This window comes from Lissotriton vulgaris, chromosome 7 (genome assembly GCF_964263255.1).
Source record: "Lissotriton vulgaris chromosome 7, aLisVul1.2, whole genome shotgun sequence".
In the NCBI taxonomy this organism is placed as follows: Eukaryota; Metazoa; Chordata; class Amphibia; order Caudata; family Salamandridae; genus Lissotriton; species Lissotriton vulgaris.
In genome coordinates, this window is record NC_141695.1 from 304,317,784 (window position 1) to 304,335,911 (window position 18,128).

The 18,128-nt window shown below is 43.5% G+C and overlaps 1 protein-coding gene across 1 annotated transcript in view; it reads right to left on the reverse strand.

Moving 5' to 3' along the window:
- Nucleotides 1-18,128, reverse strand: part of SYT3 (synaptotagmin 3) — a 320,686-nt gene that overhangs the window by 298,572 nt on the left and 3,986 nt on the right. The window contains exon 2 of the mRNA XM_086930105.1: nt 5,909-6,190. The gene's annotated coding sequence lies outside the window, so the exon portion shown is untranslated. The remainder of the gene's footprint in view (nt 1-5,908; nt 6,191-18,128) is intronic.

Here is an 18,128-nt window from a genome sequence, read left to right on the forward strand (position 1 = left end):
AATTGCTAATAATATGCTACTCTTCCACAGATTGCCAACTCCCGATGCACCCAGTCTTCAAGCATAAATAGCATAGATTGGATGTAGGTGCCTCTTGCAGCCAGGCTGGGAATTTAATTTGTGGACCCATTTTTATGCACGTACTTATCCAGTGCCAGGTCCAGTGGCGCAACTCAGGAAAAGAGGACCCATGAGTGTCTCATATCTCGCAGAAACTCACTGAAGTTGTGTTGAATGGACTCCACTCCCGCCCGAAGGGCTATGGAACCCCTGAACATTTGAGGCAGTCCTGGACTGCAGGGGCCTGCATTATGCCCTGTCCACAACCCGCACAGTGAGATATGGCGTGCGCCTGCACATGTGTAAAGCAGATCAACTACTAAGAAAGTGCACAAAGAGCAGTTTTGTGGCTAGGAGCTGTCCCGGCACTGCACTCTGGTCAGGTGGCCATGTTTGTATGTCCTCTGTTTGTGTCTCTTTGTGTATAAGGCAGTACAGTCACAGCTGTATGTCACAGTTTTTCTACACTACGCTTTTTTCATTTCCCCTGAAAAGTTTGCAGTGCTGTTTTTCAACTGGTAGTTTCCGACCTCCAAGCTTTGCTTTGGTGCAGGCTCTTGATGTAATTTACATTCATACTCATGTCTCAAGGTGGTTGGGTGAAGGGGAGTGGGGGAAGCCCCAGTAACCATACTGCAGTATTTAAAACCTGGACTTAGAATAAGCGTAAACAATGTAGAGATCTTCCAAGATCTTCCAATATTAAGAAACACTTGGAGGCTCCCAGATAACAGTGAATTACACAGCACAGGTTTGTGTGAGAGTACAATTAATGGGTAACTATTCTTGTGAGTTGGAACATAAGGCAATTAAAATAGAAATACCTACAGATAGAAATTTGGTTACTGGCTGTGTTGAGTCCATCAATCAAGAAACGCTGGTACAACAACTAATATTGCTATACCTCGCCTAGTAGAATGGATTATTACCATGTTCAAGGCATGTTTCAAGCAACGTTATCTAAAAACATTTAATAGCATGTATTCAAGAGATATAAATAAATAGCACAAGGAAGAAACTATAGATGAATATACCCCAACATTGAGACAATAATCATTAGATTGCAGGTTTGGAGTTCTACTTGAAGAATTGATACAAGATCAAGGAGTAATGCCTGTGCATGAGTCAACAATACACAAAGGGCTCTGGATTAATGGTGATGTAGAGTTAAAATGATGTATTGTCTATAGTACATAAGGCAGAACTGTCAGAAAGTTGTGCTAAAGTGATAAAAGAAAACTACTGAACACCAGTCTGTGGTAGTAGCCAAAGTTACCATTGACAAAACTGGGAACAAGTCATATAAAAAAGGGGGAGGAGGGATTAATCTCGAGTAGTTAATGAAAAACTAAAATGGTGCAGTTGTGACAGTATGTTCTACTTAGCAAATTGGAAATACTGTCCTGCACAATAACAAAAACGTTGTAGAACTGTGAAAAATTGGTGGATATGTGCATTTCTGCAAGATGAAAAAAGAGAAATGTGATAAAGTAAAATATATTGAGATGGAAGGTAGTAGTATGGAGGGTACTAATACGTCTATTGAAGAGGAAAGTGAGACCATCTTGAATGTTAGAGGAAAAAGTTGTACTAAATATCTCAGATGAAAACAATAGAAACAAACCTATATGTTTCATGAAGTTGCAGTGTAGGTATATAGAGCAGCAGATTCAGGTTTACCCTACACTATTGTGAACAAAAAAGTATGGCTGAATAACTTTGAAAAGAAATTAGGATATTTTCTGGAGAATTTTGATATTGCACCTGAAAGTTACATTGGTGAGACTATTTGCATGATTAGATATAGGCGATTGATTTTCAAATCCGAGAATAGAAAGGCTTATAGAAAATTACATGTAGCAAAGAGAGGGTCCCTCAGTCTTTGAGTGGTTGGATCAAAAGAATTAACATATAATATTAGACCCCAATGGAAAAGAACAGGTTTTAATTGTGAATGATGGAAAAGTAATGGAAAAGACATGTTGAAGACATTTACCAATATGTTCAATGGAAAACTGGAAGGATGAAACATTTTGAGCACTAATCATTCTCAGAGACAAAGCTATTTTTAAAGCCCACAAAGCAAGGAATGTACCAATTGCAGTCAGGGAAGAAATCAGTGAGGGGTTAACATGATTATTTGATGCTAGAATCATAGAGCCAGTAGAAGCAAAGGAGTAGTTAGCCCCACTAGTGGTTGCGCGCAAAGCAAATGGTAAAGGGAGACTGTGAATTGATTCACATGATATAAATGATAACATTGTGGTCGATCAGTTCCCTTTAGCCAGGATCAGTGAAATGCTGATTATGACAAAGGGTATGGGATTATTTTCCACCTAGAATCTTTCAGCCACCTACCACCAAAAGCCTCTTCATAAAGAGAGCAAGAAATACACATTTCATTACTCAAGTAGGGCGCTTCCAGTTTAGAAGAATGATGTTCCGCTTAACATCAGCTGCTGCAGTGTTCGAACGCCTTATGTTTAATCTGGTTGGAAAAATTAAAGGGAATTTAGTGTTTCAAGACAACATACTAGTTATGGGAAGATAGAAAGAGGATCATGACAAGAAACAAGAATAAGTACTGGACATTCTAGAATTCAGGGTATTACAGTTGAATATACGAAATATAAACATGTAACTTACTTAGATCATGAGATTAGCAGGTGTGGAATCAAACCTAAGAATGTATGTTACTAACTATTAAAGAGGCTTCGTATCCACTGAATAAAGAGGACTTAAGGTCATTTTGAGGTTGGTGGACTTCATTTTGAAATGTGTGAGGAATTCTTCCATGAAAACTTTCCAAGTAAGGAAGTTGCTAAAAACAAATGTAAAATTTCTGTAGTCGGATTAATGTAAGCCTGAATTTGATAATATCAAGGAGGCATTTTGTTCTGCACCTACTTTGCAAGGGTTTGGTCCCCAGTGTACTAGCAGAGTGACTACAGATTCCAGTGGCAAAGGTTTGGTGGCAGTTTTGTCTCAAAGAAACAGTACAGGAGTTGAAGTCATTATTGCATTGGCTTCACAAGCATTATCACCTTCAAAAGAGGACTATACACTGATAGAGAGAGAGAAGCACTAGTCTGCATATGGTCTTTGGAATATTTTAGATCTTTTGTATGGAGAAAAGAGGCAATTGTTAATAACTGAATAAAGAGGAATTAAGGTCATTTTGAGGTTGATGGACTTCTTTTTGAAATGTGTGAGGAATTCTTCCATGACAACTTTCCAAGTAAGGATGTTGCTAAAAACAAATGTAAAGTTTCTGTAGTCGGATGAATGTAAGCCTGAATTTGATAATATCAAGGAGGCATTTTGTTCTGCACCTACTTTGCAAGGGTTTGATCCCCAGCGTACCAGCAGAGTGACTACAGATTCCAGTGGCAAAGGTTTGATGGCAGTTTTATCTCAAAGAAACAGTACAGGAGTTGAAGTCATTATTGCATTAGCTTCACAGGCATTATCACCTTCAGAAGAGGACTATACAGTGATAGAGAGAGAGAGAAGAACCAGACTGCATATGGTCTTTGGAACATTTTAGATCTTTTGTATGGAGAAAAGAGGCAATTGATAGATGTGACCATAAACCGTTAGGGAACATTTTGACCACTGTGGTAATGTCAAGAGTATCATCTAGGTTAGCCCGGTTATCCATGAGCTTGTTAGACTTTGTGTACAAAGATGAGTATTTAAAAGGAAAAAAAAAACATTGCATTGCATCTAGTTTGCCCACTACATTATGTGAAAATCAGTAGGATTTGTGGGAAAGTTAAAAAAAATGTGTGGGTGGTTAAAACAAGGGAATACTCATTAAATCTGGAGGAATGGGAAGCAGAGAATGAGCAATATCAAGAATTAAAAATAATTATTGCCTTTGTGAAGGAGGGATGGCCCAATAAAAGTGATATGGCCAAACCCAGATTATTCTGAGAAGTACGCAGTAAAGTGTCAATTGTTACAGGATTCCTAGTTAGAGGGAAAAAGATGATTCCTCATTCTGCTTTGAGCAAAAAAAATGATTTCTGTGTCCCACTATGGGCACCTAGGTATAATAAAAACTAAATCAGAAATGAAAGGTTTATGCTGGTAACCAGGTATTGATAACAAGGTTGAAAGGGAAGCCAAAGAATGCCATGCATGTCAGCTGATAAATCCTTGAAGACGTTGAGATCTCCTACAAGCAATATATTTGAGTGCTCGAAAGCTCCTTTGGGAAAAGTGGCAGTTAATATTCTGGGGCCAAGTGGAATACTAAAAAATGTACTGTTTGACGGATGTATTTTCCCGGTTGCCTTACATCAAAATTGTTAACAAATTTAATACAGATACAATACTAGGGTTCATAGACAAGGTTTTCCAGAATGATGAGATAACCAGCATTTTGCTGAGTGACATTGGTGTACAATTTGTCTCGGAGAAAGCTAAAAAAATATTTTTAAAAATATGGGGTATGCCACAGGACAAGGTTCCTATACAATCCAAGCAGCAATGGAATGGTAGAATGCTTTAATAGAGTTCTCAAGGGGACCATTTGGTTAGCATTAAAAAACAATCCTTGATGGATAACGCAAGTGTATATAACTCTTTGGTCATATAGATCAACAGAAGTGGAATACAGAGGGTTTTTCCCATTTGAATTAATGAGACTTAGGAAATCTAGATTACAGTTTGACTCAAGACGATTACCCACTCCTACAAGTGTAGCCTGATCTTTGGGAAAGGTTGGAGAAAAAAGAATAAACAAACAAGAAGAATGCAAAAAATATTAGGACAAGAAACATGGAGTTAAACACAGCAAGTTAAAGAGTAGACAGTAGGCTAGAATTTAGAAACCAGGCATAGTTACCAAGGGAGTTAGTTCTTACTTTGAATCTAAACAAAGTAAACAAGTGTTAAATAATGAGGTCAGATTAGAAGATAGTATGAAATGTAATTTATAGAGAGTAGCTGTGTGTTCTGAACAATGCAGAGTAGAAATTCCAGAGAAACAAAATGGTAGGACATACAATCGGAAAAAAGATATCATAGCTACAGAGGACCAAGAAAGTGGCTTGAACAACAAAAAAACACTGAGGGGGAACAAGTGGAGAACAGTCAAGTTGTGGTGAAGAAAACCTGCAATAAGAAGATAGTGAGTTTGATTTAAATTCAATTCCTCTGCCTTCCACTGATGAATTGACTAGAAGACCAAAGAGATTACTTAAGCCCCCCATGAAGCTAGGTGGTTATCTTTGTGATTAATCAATTAGGACACTGTCTCCCCCTTAGGCTATATGGTGAATTTCACTAGTTTAAAATGTGTAAATACATTGATTGTATTTTTTCAATGTGATATATATAAGGGTTTTTATCTGTGTTTAAAAGGAGGGAGATGTGTAAAGATGATACAATGGAAGTAAACACATCAATAGAATGTGGAATGTTGAAGTTAGAATGTGAGAAATGTCAGTAGGAGAAATCAGTTGCTTTGAAGATGCACTTAGTTGCATAATAAATACACTTTTTTAACTTCCATGTGTGTAGCGTGTTATGTCAAGAACCCCACACCATTTTTAAAAGTGAATTGAATTCAGGATTGGAAGCAGACCACACCTCAATGTGTGATGAGTAGTAAAAGGTTCATTCCCTTCCTTTTTAGTTAGAGGACAGTCTCAGTATTTTGAATAAAGTTAATAAAAAAACATAAATTGATAATGTTTTGTGCGTTAGTATGGCACCCTTTACTTTTTGTGAAAATATGTTGCATTTCTTACATGTATTTGATAAATAAATGGTGTACACAGTCTTTTATTATCTTTTTCCTGATATAAAAAGATTGATTCTCAAGACTTCAAAATCCCACCTCGAAGTATTTTCAGGCAAGCAAAGCGCGATGTCAAATCAACAGTCCTCCACTGGGGTACACAACCTCTATTCTTGGATGTGTCAGCCTGTTTGTCACTGCAGGTCCCAGATCAGAAACAGCTTCCCTTGTCACACGGCGTACCTCTGCACTGGTGTCCTTCAATACTTAGTAAATCTTTGAGTGGAAGCACTCCCTGCTGACTGCCATTTGTATGAGGAGGTCCGTTCTCCCACGCTGTGTCGTAGTGTTTGGAATCTTCTCAGCCACTCCTATTCCAGTCTGTGAAAGAAACATAAGAATTTTATTCCAACCTATGAAAGAAACAGAATCAACCTCTGCTATCCATAGCAGCCCATTCCCTCCAGAGAAACATCCAGCCAGGTCAAGTGGATTCAAAAACATACCTGATAGCACTCTAAAGTCAGGCCCTAAATTAATGTTCTGGAAACTGGTGATGGAGCATCACATTTGGAAGCCAGAATATCAGTGGTGGCTCACAGAGAGAGTGCTGCGGGGCAGTGGGGCGGGCGGGGGAGGGGCAGAGTGGGGGCTTGTGGACTTAGACATACGACAGACAGGAGTAAAGTAAGTAATTAAATAAATAAAACTATTTACCTTGCCCTCGCTGCATCGCCAACTCGACTGTACTCCTGTCCGGGTCCACTACTCCCACCCCGCCCCTCCCCCGCACTGCCCGCAGCACTCACTCTGCGAACCACTACTGCAGAACGTTTTGATTCAAGCATTTACTTTCAGGAGTAGCCTATCATTAGAGCGAACCACCCATCTCCCCTTCTGAAAGAAATTACAAACCAGGTTAATCCTGAAGAAATGCTTTGAACAAAAACTTGCTTGTCATTGTATATATATAGCGCTTATCACCCAGGGGTCTCTAAGCGCTTGCCTTGGGAACCCGTTCTGGCTTTTCCCTGTGAAATAGCCCCTACAGGGCATCACCAAGGTGAAAGCCAGGCATCCCGCCGCGGGGGGCCGTTGTGCAGATTAAGCAAGCTTAATGCCCAGAGTTGCAGAGTGTGAACCCATGATTTGGTCAGGAACCGAAGCGAGAATTATCGAGTCCGTGGACATTTGAGCTCAAGACTCTGCCGCATCGGGAATTGAACCCTGGTCCCGGGTCTGACCTCTGCTTCAGGGTCTGCCTGTTCTAACCAGTGAGCCACACTTCTCCACATATAGAGTCATATATAGTTGTAGAACAGTGTGCCTGGCTACACAAACTGTAACAAAATAAAATGCACTAAAAAAGCTTTCGTTTTAGATTCGACTAATTTGAAGATATCTCTTATACTGATTCTCAAAGCATGTATGTATATGTCCATTTGCAACATTAAATCATTACCGATCACCTTGGAAACAAACATTGGTAAAGCCACTAGGTCTGGCCATTCTTGATAAGCTGGTGTGGTCATATTTTAAGATATTTTTTCTTGAAAGAGTAAAAAGAAAAGAAAACAAGCCACAGCTAAAACATTGTGCCAAAGGCTTGCAATCAATATTTGAGATCTAAAAATAAATTCAATATTGCTGCATTTTCAACAGAACAATATGGTTGCTTCCTAGCACACAAGTGTATTTGGAGAGGTTTCGAAACCCTTTTTAGCTTTAATGCACATCCCAGGAGCACTGAATTGTTATTTGAGCAAAGAATTGTACTATTAGCTTTCAATTACTGTAACCTGGAGATTCAGTTTCAACAAAGACATGAGTAATAAAAAAAACAAAAAAATGGTCAAGAATAGAAAGAAAATAGCATTAGCCAAGTAAAGTACTAGCCTAGCAACCTTAGCCATAGTTTGAATGCGCACATTTGATCAGGAAAAATGTATTCGCTCTCAACGAAAGGGAGGCTATAGTTTAAGTGGACTTACCCATTGCATACCTTGTACCTGTTGTGGGCAGAAACAAAATGTGAATGCCAGCTGAACAACCCAAGGGGCACAGGGGCTAGCCAAAAGTCCCTCTATGTATATCTTTTTATTTATGCACTTTTCATTTTTTATGAGGTTGGCAAAAGCGTTAATACTGTCTGTAAGAGTAGACCTAAAAATGTACACCAACCAACATGGTCCGTCAGCATTCTACCAACATTTGCAAATTATAATCCTAAAACGTATCACTTAGACGATTAGCCTTATACCTAGAATCTTCTAACATAAATCACAAATATGAATACAATAAAGTATTTATTGCATCCTTCCTTTATGTATGTAGATCCTATTTTACATGGTTTCCTACAGATTTAATGCTCCAGGCCGCCTATGTCAGGACTCATCTTGCAGCAACCTTAATGTTTTTTTCTTCCTATTTTTTTTTGTTATGCTGGGGATACAGTTCACATATATTTCAAGTGATCAGAATTTTCAAACATAATTGCTTTTGCAATAATACAATCCAGAACTCTCGTATGTCTTGTCATACAGACGTAATTGGGCTTGCAATTGTCCAATGCCGTTTCCAGTTGGCACGGTGTTCAGATAAAGGTATAGTGAGTCGTGTGTCTTCAGTATCTCTATGTGCCACCGTCAGTGGTCAGCGTCTGTGCATGGCGATTAATCTGGACATACAAGTGTTCTTGATTGATCTACTCATTAAAGGGTCTCTGTTCGACATAAGAATTTTCTTTCCTGAAGCCGGTCTTATAGATGAACAACAAAATAAGACCGAAACGTCAACACATCAACATTTTCTTTTGTAAAAAGAAGATTTTGTATACAAAAAAATCTATGTCCCAAGTATGGGCGAGTTTCTATGAAAGTAATTATTTGAAATGGGCTCACTACATTGATGACAAGGACAAATAGATCCAAGTGATTGTTGATTTCTGTCAGCCCTGTACATGGGATGATTTTTGTACCCATAATTCTGTATTTCGGATTATAAATTCAAACAAAAAGTATACACCAAGCTTTGTTTAAATGAATTTGCCCTTGAATATTTTAATTGATGTTGAAAATGTATGCTTTTGATGCCACTACTAGGGCACTCACAAGTGATGTTGCAATATAACACATTTGCTTGTTAAAAACAATCTCTTGCAGGCCCTTTTACCCGAAAATTAGTAATAGAATGAGGCATTCACTATGGCTCTGGCAAAAGATTGCTTGGCTGTCATTAAGGATAATATCTTCTAGGAAAGAGCAAAGTTGGAGAGCTATGCATTTTCCCAGTAATTTATCACCAGAGGAAGAGACAAGAGTCTGTAGTTGACTGAGCAGGTGGTATCCAAACAAGGTTTCTTAAAAGAGATGGACTCATATTTATTCCATTTAAGGTACCATGCCTGAGGAAAGGGATGCGTTCATTACTGTAAGAAGTGTTGCTAAAAAGCTGGGCTGAGGACACCGAAAAAGCAGAGCTGAAATGAGATCCAACAGACAGTCTGACATTTTCTTTTATTTAACAGCTAACTCCAGCGAGGAGGGAGACATCAATGTTAAATTGTCCCAGTCCTGATAGGGATGTTGGAGCTGGGTACGAATGCAGGGCTAAACAGATTATAGGCAATGATTTCAGGAAGGAGGGTGATTTTCTTTATAATATAATCAAAAAGAGTGACCACCACAGAAGGCTGTGAGTGTGTAAAAGAAGAGGATTGTGATGGTGTCAGGTATAATATGATTTGAATGAAAAGATGTACAGGCCGATTTCCTGGCATGTTTGTATGTCAGTTTTTAGACATTTGTTTTTTGGTACATTATAAGGCCTGATTTAGTGTTTTGGAAACAGAGTATTCTGCCACAAATGTGGCGGTGTACCTTGTCCACCAAACGGAGGGTCGGCCTTCTCTGTTTAAAGTAAGACTGACAGTGGAAACCCTGTACTGACAGCCCCACAGAGTTGAGGCCTTTCGGCATAAGTGCATCAAATCGTCTGCTTCAAGTGAGAGGTCTCATGTACTTTTTTGTTAGTTCAAAACTGCAAGGGAAACCTAGTAAAAAATAAAAATTGCTTCCATACCCTGGGAGAAAACTCACAGGTTAACTAATCTTTTGGTTTTAAAAACATACTCACGCCTTGGGGTTCATTGTTCAAAAACAAAAGAATTCGCAGAGTGGCTACCTGAAACATGGAGGCCACTCACAAAGTTTCAGTACCCACAGAGAGATCTCAACAGGGTTGGCATAGATCTCTAAATATGGTGGGTGACCAGGATAGCAGAAGTAATTCCCTCTGTAACCTACTGCCTACCATACTCTAAATGAGGCCACATTCTTTCGAATCTTCTGTTTTTTTGTTTTCAAATAATACGATTTGTGAAAACCCAAGAAGAATACTTGCTTTTTCCACTAGAGATACTGAAGGTTAAAGGAGCCATCAACGCAATAGAGCATGGAATCCAATTATGGTAGTGATTGTAATGCTAATGAGGGTCATTTATGCAGGGTAGAGAAGAAAGTTCTTCAGAATAGGATGTGGATCAGCTTACCCATGCATCTCAGACTCCCTCAGTCAGAATCTATTTTCTCGAAACTTCTGAAAACCTGGATCTTTGTAGCCCCAGACAATCTAGTGTTTTCACTCATCTGATTAGTTCAGCGGCTCTCCTATCTCGGATATCTCCACAATAGCGCCATGATGCTCCTCGGAGTGAAAGCTGCGCTCCATAAATGACATCATTCATTCATGTGTGAACTTTTTCCAATTTCTGGTGAGTTTGGTTGAATCCTCAGCCTTTTAGTGGAAAATGTGTGGCGCAGCGGCCAGGGTGTCTGACTCCGGACCACAGGGTTCATGGATCGATCCCCGGTGCTGGGGGCATATTAACCCAGCACCATGTGACTCTGGGTAATAGCTTGCTTAATCTTCCCAACGGCCCCAGCGCCAGGACACCTCTCCTAGTGTGCTCTTTACAAATGCTAGTATTTATTTATTTATTTAAAAAATATAGAGGGATAGGCTAGGTGACTGGATTAATAGGTAAACTTAAAAGAGATTTCTTGGGAGTAAAAAAAAAATCACTAGTGCTCTCCATACTATGAGTGGGACGATGGACAGGTTAGTTAGCGGGCATAAAGTAATATACTGGATCAGATAATTTGTTAATGTCATATAGACTACAATTCCTGAGAATAACAAGGAAGATATGTGCAGAAATAAAATTTGTTAAAAGTTATTCGAAGTCTTGATGAAAAGCAGATGGGATATTAGGGGATGGAAAACAAAAGATAGCAAAGTAATAATTAAGTCAGTACCTGGTATATGTCGTAGGCAACCATTAAATAGGGAAAACTAGGGATAAAGGCAATTCCTGAAAAGTCTTGAACTGCTTGCTCTGCTACCCTGAATGCGGTAGTAAGTCAGACCCCGGAACAAGGCATCAGCCATCATAGTTGGTGCGTAATGACCCATGCATGCCCTATGGCCCCAGAAACTGGTACGGACAGCGTGGTTTTGGGTGGGTGAGGTGGTGATTTTAATTGCCTCCAGAATCATCAAAGCAGTCACTAAGTCAGTACTGTGGACGAATCTGCTGTTCGTGTGAGCAGTTTTATCTTTTTTCAAGCAGCAGTTGGTGCAAATCTTGTCCAGAGCTCAGGCAATTATGCCTGTGAATTTATTTAGGCTTTTCACAGTCCCTAATTTAGGAAAAGCATCATAATCATTCCTCCTTTCCCACATCCACAATTTGCTCTTCAAATGTCCTTTGCCCTTTAATCCTACATCCCATCTCTGTCTCTTTGTCCCTCCTTTGCCCCTCCTCACTTGATGCCCTTCTCTCTTTTCCACCCTTCTGTACACTTATTATTTCTATACATGATTCTTTCTCTTGCAGTATCCCCTTTTCCCCACTCTTTCAAATCTCAGTTTCCCTTTTCCTCCTTGTCTTTATATGAGACTTTGTCAATGACTATGTCTTTCATAGAATGAGGATGATTTGTGACAGCACCTTATCCCAGAGCAGCACTGAATTTATTAAAAAAAAGCAAAAGTAGCAGAGCCTACAGATTTTTTTACAGGTCCGGGGTGTGGACCCTATTCTTCTGTTCGTTTCTCTGGTACAGTCTTTTTTCAGCATTATTGCTTTGTTTTGCGCTCTATTGATCCTCAACTACTTTTGTAAAGGACTATAGAAATAGCAACACATGGGGGGCGGAGCTTGCTTGCGACCGAGATAGCCACTTGAGCCCTAAGCTCCATTCTGCTGTGCATTTATCCTACACTTATCCTGTGTCATTGAAATTAATTAGGACTCCACAGTCCAGCATTAGTGATCGGACAGTGAGTACTGAAGACGGGCGCAATCCCGAGCGATTTTGGAGGTGGCTGGCCGGAGTAAATGTGGTGTGAAGACGGAGCGACTCCTGGCCCGGCAGACCATCTATGCAGTGTGAGACACGGCACACTGCGTCACCTGACGTGCAGCAGCGATCGTAAAGGCTGACCGGTGCCTGTCTGCCGCGTGGGGAACCTCGGTGCGAGTGAGCGAGGCGGAGACCAGGCACTGTGAGCGCACCCCCCCCAGGAGGAAGCAGGAAAGGTGAGGACCGGTGCGCTTGGAGAGGAAGCCCGTGGTGAGTGCAGCGGCCCCCCGGAGGAGAAGAGGAGTGACGACCGTGGTCTCCGGTGGAGAGAGAGACCCGGAGCGGAGCACGCTGAGGCCGGAGATTAGTCCTAGGCAGAGCGGAGGAGCGCGGAGGCGCCGAGACGTGCACGCATATCAGTGCCCGCAGGGAGGGACAGAAGACGGGCTGCAGCTGCCAGTAGACGAGATTGACCCGCAAAGTGGGGCAAAGTTGAACTGGAGCGGAGCATTACTGGGGCCATTGGGAAATGTCCATAGAGTGCGAGCAAAATACTGGAGAAAGTCTGGAGAGGGAATCTGTGGGTGGGTGCAAGCCCTCGACCATTCCCCAATGTGCCCAGACGCCGGAGGAAGCTGACAGCAGGGATCTGAGTGAAGGCCTGACGTGCACCGGGACGATATGGGAAAAGGAGACAAGACACAGGCAAAGTTGTCGTTCGGACAAAAGCGCTCGAAATCTCACGACGCAGCAAACTCGGAAGCCGAGAGAATGCCGGAAACAGAGAGCGAACCTACCAGCACGGACATACGCAGCTTACTAATATCTATGGAAAAGAGCCTGCAGAGCGGGATAGCGAATCTGGGCACGAAAATGGACGCCTTAACCTACAGGATGGACCACATGGTGGAAAGAATGGATAAGCATGCAGAAAGGCTGGATATGTCAGAGAGGAGGATCACGGAGGTGGAGGAGGTGCATTCCACACTGGACACTGACCATAAGAAGCTGGGGAAGCTCATGCAAACCTTGCAGGACAAGACTGAGGACCTAGAAGCCCGCTCTTGGCGCTGTAACCTGAGAATCACTGGCCTGCCAGAGACTACTCCCACGGGGAACATGGAACTGTTCGTAGAAAAGCTGTTGTCACGCTGCTCGGAGAGGGGGTTTTCTCTGCAATGTTTGTAATGGAACGGGAACATCGCTCTCTGGGCCCTCAACCTCGGCCGGGTGCCCCGCCGCGCCCCATCATTGCGAAACTGCTTAATTACAGAGACAGAGACACAGCGCTACGCATAGCACGGGAGAAGCAGACACTGCGGTATGAAGGATCGGAGATTTCCATATACTCAGACTTCACAGCGAGAGTACAGCAAGCGCGCAAACACTTTGTTCCCCTGCGAGACCTGGGCGTCGATTATGCTATGCTCCCCGGAAGAGACAGCTGCGAGACCTGGGCGTCGATTATGCTATGCTGTACCCTGCTAAGCTGCATGTGAATCGGCAGGGGCGATCCCATATCTTCACGGACCCAAAGGCCCTGCAGCAGGCACTAAAGGGGCAGTCGACAGGACAATGCAACAGTGCATAGAGGCAGGTGCAGAGCAAAGCAGCTGGCAGCTCGCTGGAGGAGCAGGACTGAAAATGCAAGACATATAACGCAGGACATTTGCGGTAGGGGGACCGGGTGGGAGGGAGGGAAGTGGCTCTGGGATGCCTGGTCTAACTCTCTGCCGGTTTTGGGGGGAGAACAGATAGAACAGGGGCTGCGACTCATTGACATGATGGAGGTGGGACCACGTTTTTCTGGTTGCCATTGAGAAAAGGGGAGTAGGGCACCATTTGGGAACACACGAGGTACAATGATGATGGTAGAGAATAATAACGGACTGCTGTACCTGGAGGATCGGGAGGGGTTATAAATGATTTATCTGGGCAGGTATCCATCAGGCACACGTGTGAATTTTACTGAACTCCAATGATGCAAATGTTTTGGCACGGCAGCGGTGTGACTGGGCATTGGGCATAGATAGATAAGCTACTGTAATTGTATACTGAGCGTCCTCTGTCCCCCCCTGCTAGAGCACATAAGTAACCTGTTGTGGGGTATGTTTGTTGGGGGCCCTGGGGGGCGGGTAGGGCGGATTGGGGGTACTGCATGACCATGTGGGTAGTGGGAGGGGAAGGTTGAGAAGCAAATGCGGTTTGGGGAGAGTTGGAAGGGTTGGTTTTGGTTTTTGCATACAGAATTTATTGCGAGCACGCAAGACGAGCTAAGATCTACTGTGTACAGTAACGACACAGATGGCAGGACGGGCCGAGGCGGATAGCGCACACCGCGCTGATGGTATTGTAGCAATGACGTGGAATGTCAGGGGGCTTAATGACCATCGCAAGCTGCACAAGGTAGTGAGTTACCTATACGGGCAGAATTTTGATGTGGCTATGCTCCAGGAGACCAATCTCCCACAGACGAGTGCGATGCTGCTCAGCAGGGGCCTAGCAGGAAATATCACTTCGGCTGGCTTTACAACTCCTTCCAGGGGTGTGCTAACATGGATAAACCCTAGGACGGGATATACGTTGGAACTGCTGAGAGCGGACACTGAGGGGAGGCTTGTGATATCCAGATTTTGTGGACGAGGGATGGACTTACTGTTAGTAAATGTGTACGGCCCCAACTATGATTGCCCAGAGTTTTATACTGCTGTGGCAAAAGCCGCAGTAGGTACCACTCAGCACAGTTTTTATGGGGTGGGGATTTCAATCTAGTGAGAGATTCGAGCAGGGACAGATAAGCAGGTCCCAATAGAAGACCTGCCGCGGCTGCGCAGAGGTTGGACAGAGTGATTGTTGGTATGGACCTTAATGACATGTGGAGAACGCGCAACCTGGATCAGGGCGGATATACACACTATTCGGCCTTTCATAATGTGCATACTCACATATATTACTGGTTAGCCTCCACGTCGTTGCTGGGGCGCATTAGGGACTGCAGGGTGCTGCCATGCACACTTTCGGATCACTCACCGTTATTTATGGTCCTTACCACTCCTAAGAGAACTATACAGCCATTTACATGGCGCTTCACACCCTATTCGCAGCTGGATCCCCTCTTTAAGGTGGAGCTAGCGGAGGCCAAAGAAACGTATTTTGAGACTAATATAGGCTCGGTTGACAACTTCCAAACAATATGGGAGTCGTTTAAGGTCTACGTTCGCAGCGTGGCAATGGCGAAGCACTCTGGGGTCCTCAAATCCATAAGACAAAGACTAAGTGACCTGGAACTGAAATTGGGGCAACTGGAACAGTGCCAGTTGACGGAATATGCCAAGGAGTGCGAGGAGGAGATAAAGGTATTACTAGACGAGTACCATCAGGAGGCAGACAGGGAAGTTAAACATATGGGGAAATATGCGACTGCACGTACGTATGGGGAGGGAGACAGTGAGTACTGAGTGCAAAACGAGGGAGAACGCCAAACACAGTAGTGAGGTCAGAGGCAGGTGAGCTATTAAATGATGAGGCAGACATTGCGAAGCGGTTCCTTCAGACAATACTACGCAGATTTATACACGACTAGAACAGGGGACCTAGATACAGAGATCCTAGATTACTTGGAATACATTGACCTCCCGACACCCACAAACACCCACAGGGAATTTCTAATGCTCTCCATAGAGAAGGATGAGATACTGGAGACCTTGGCAGGCATGAAGTCTGGTGGAGCTCCGGGCGCGGATGGGCTCACCGTCGGTTTTTATAAGGCATTTATTGATCTACTGCTCCCACATCTGATGACTCTTTTCGAAGACCTGTGTACAACAGGCTGTATGCCGCAGACGATAAGAGAGGCACTATTGGTGGCTATCCCCAAATCGGGTAAGCCTCCGGAGTAGTGCAGCTCGTACCGCCCACTTTCCCTTTTGAACGTGGACACCAAACTATTTGCGAAAATGTTGGCAACACGCCTAGCACTCCTGGCCCCGCAATTGGTGGCCCTGGAGCAGGCAGGATTTATTCCAAGCAGAAACCTCACCTATAACATACGCACAGTGTTTGGAACAATGCAACATGTAAGAGAGGACGCTAAGGCAGTGGTAGTATTTTTAGATACGGAGAAGGCCTTTGACTCCGTCGTGTGGCCTTTGCATGTGACAGGTACTGACAAGAATGGGATTAGGACCGTTTTTTCTGCAAATGATTGACACACTGTATAACAAACCCAGTGCGAGGGTCCGTTTGGGCAATCTAGTTACAGAAACCTTTGCCACAACTAGGGGGACTAGACAGGGCTGCCCACTGTCACCCTTGTTGTACGCCCTAGTGGCAGAACCACTCGCATGTGCTCTTCGAGAATACCATGGGAATGAAGGCATTGGGTTCCCGACCTATAAGATAGTAGTTTCCACGTATGCGGACAATATGCTGTTGTATGTCCGAGATCCAGAGAACAACTTGTCGGTGGTACTTAGAGAAGTGGTACACTTCGGTGCACTTTCTGGCCTGAGGGTGAACTGGACGAAATCGATTGCTTTTCCACTCATGCCGATCACGAAGGAATTTGTAATGGAATTCCCTCTGCAGTGGTCTGAGGAATCAGTTAGATATTTGGGAATCCGCCTTCGACACAGTAGACCATGCTATCCTTGTCCACCGACCAAGTAGGGCTGGAGTCACCGGCCCTGCCCTGGCCTGGCTTAAATCTTTTTTGGAGCACAGAACCTTCAAGGTGTGGGATGGGCACATCCATTCTAGAGCTCGGCCCCTTCAGTGTGGTGTCTACCAGGGCTCCTCCCTGAGCCCCAAACTTTTTAATGTGTACATGATACCCTTGGAAGAAGTTATGACACCTTTTGGCACAAAAGTAGTCTTGTTTGCCGACGACAACCAACTTGTCGTCTCCTAAAACCAGTCGGCCCAATGCTTGGAAAATTTAGGCACATGCCTACAAAACATCTCAAAATGGATGAGTGATTCTCTCCTTAAGGTTAATGGGGAGAAAACAGAGATTCTACTACTGGGTGACTCCTCCAAACTCCCCACTAGGCTTCTGTGGCCGCCCTGCATGGGAACACCCCCCACTCCAAAAAAGGAAATTAAGAGCCTAGGCATCTGGCTTGACCAGGACCTCAATTTTAAGACGCACGCCAGGAAAACCGCTGGAACTTGCTGTGGCCTTATGCGCATGGCACGCAAAATCCTCCCCTTGATACCTCCCCAGTCCAGGAAACTCCTCATTCAGGGCCTTATCATCTCAAGGTTGGACTACGGAAACGCCTTGTACCTGGGTGCTCCAAAACTTGCCATTAATAAACTCCAATACGTCCAGAATGCAGCAGCTAGGCTACTTACCGGGACGAAGCCTAGATGCTACGCAAAACCTGCTCTCAATTCTTTACACTGGCTCCCAATCCATGAAGTTCCTCTGGTGTTGCGGCATGTCTTTTTTCAGAGACTGAAGCAATTGATGCTGAAGCTCGCCTGGGAGGGTAAACATGCACGGTCCAATGGCAGGTCCTCACGCTTCAATACACTATGGGGGGCCTTGGCGCCCCCGACTTTGAGCTGTACTATAGGGGGTGGACTTACATACCTGGGTCCATGGTGACCCGAATATCCCCCATGTAAGAATGGAGCGACTATTCGCAGACCCTCTCCCCTTGGCAGCAACGGTATTCAAACCAGTCGACCGGAGGACAGGTATAATAGATTCTATAACCGCTACCAATCATGCATGGAATTGCATACTGCAACACCAGAGGGGTGTGTTGTTGTACTCACCATCAATGCATGTGGAGTGGACCCTCTGGCTGACCCCATGCAGAGATGAAGGTGTGATAAACGTACTACACAGCATTAACATCCAGTCAGTAGGGGACATGTTACAGGACGGAAAGGTAAAAACTTGGGAACAAGCATCGAGTTCCGTCAAAGAGAGCAACATGCTACAA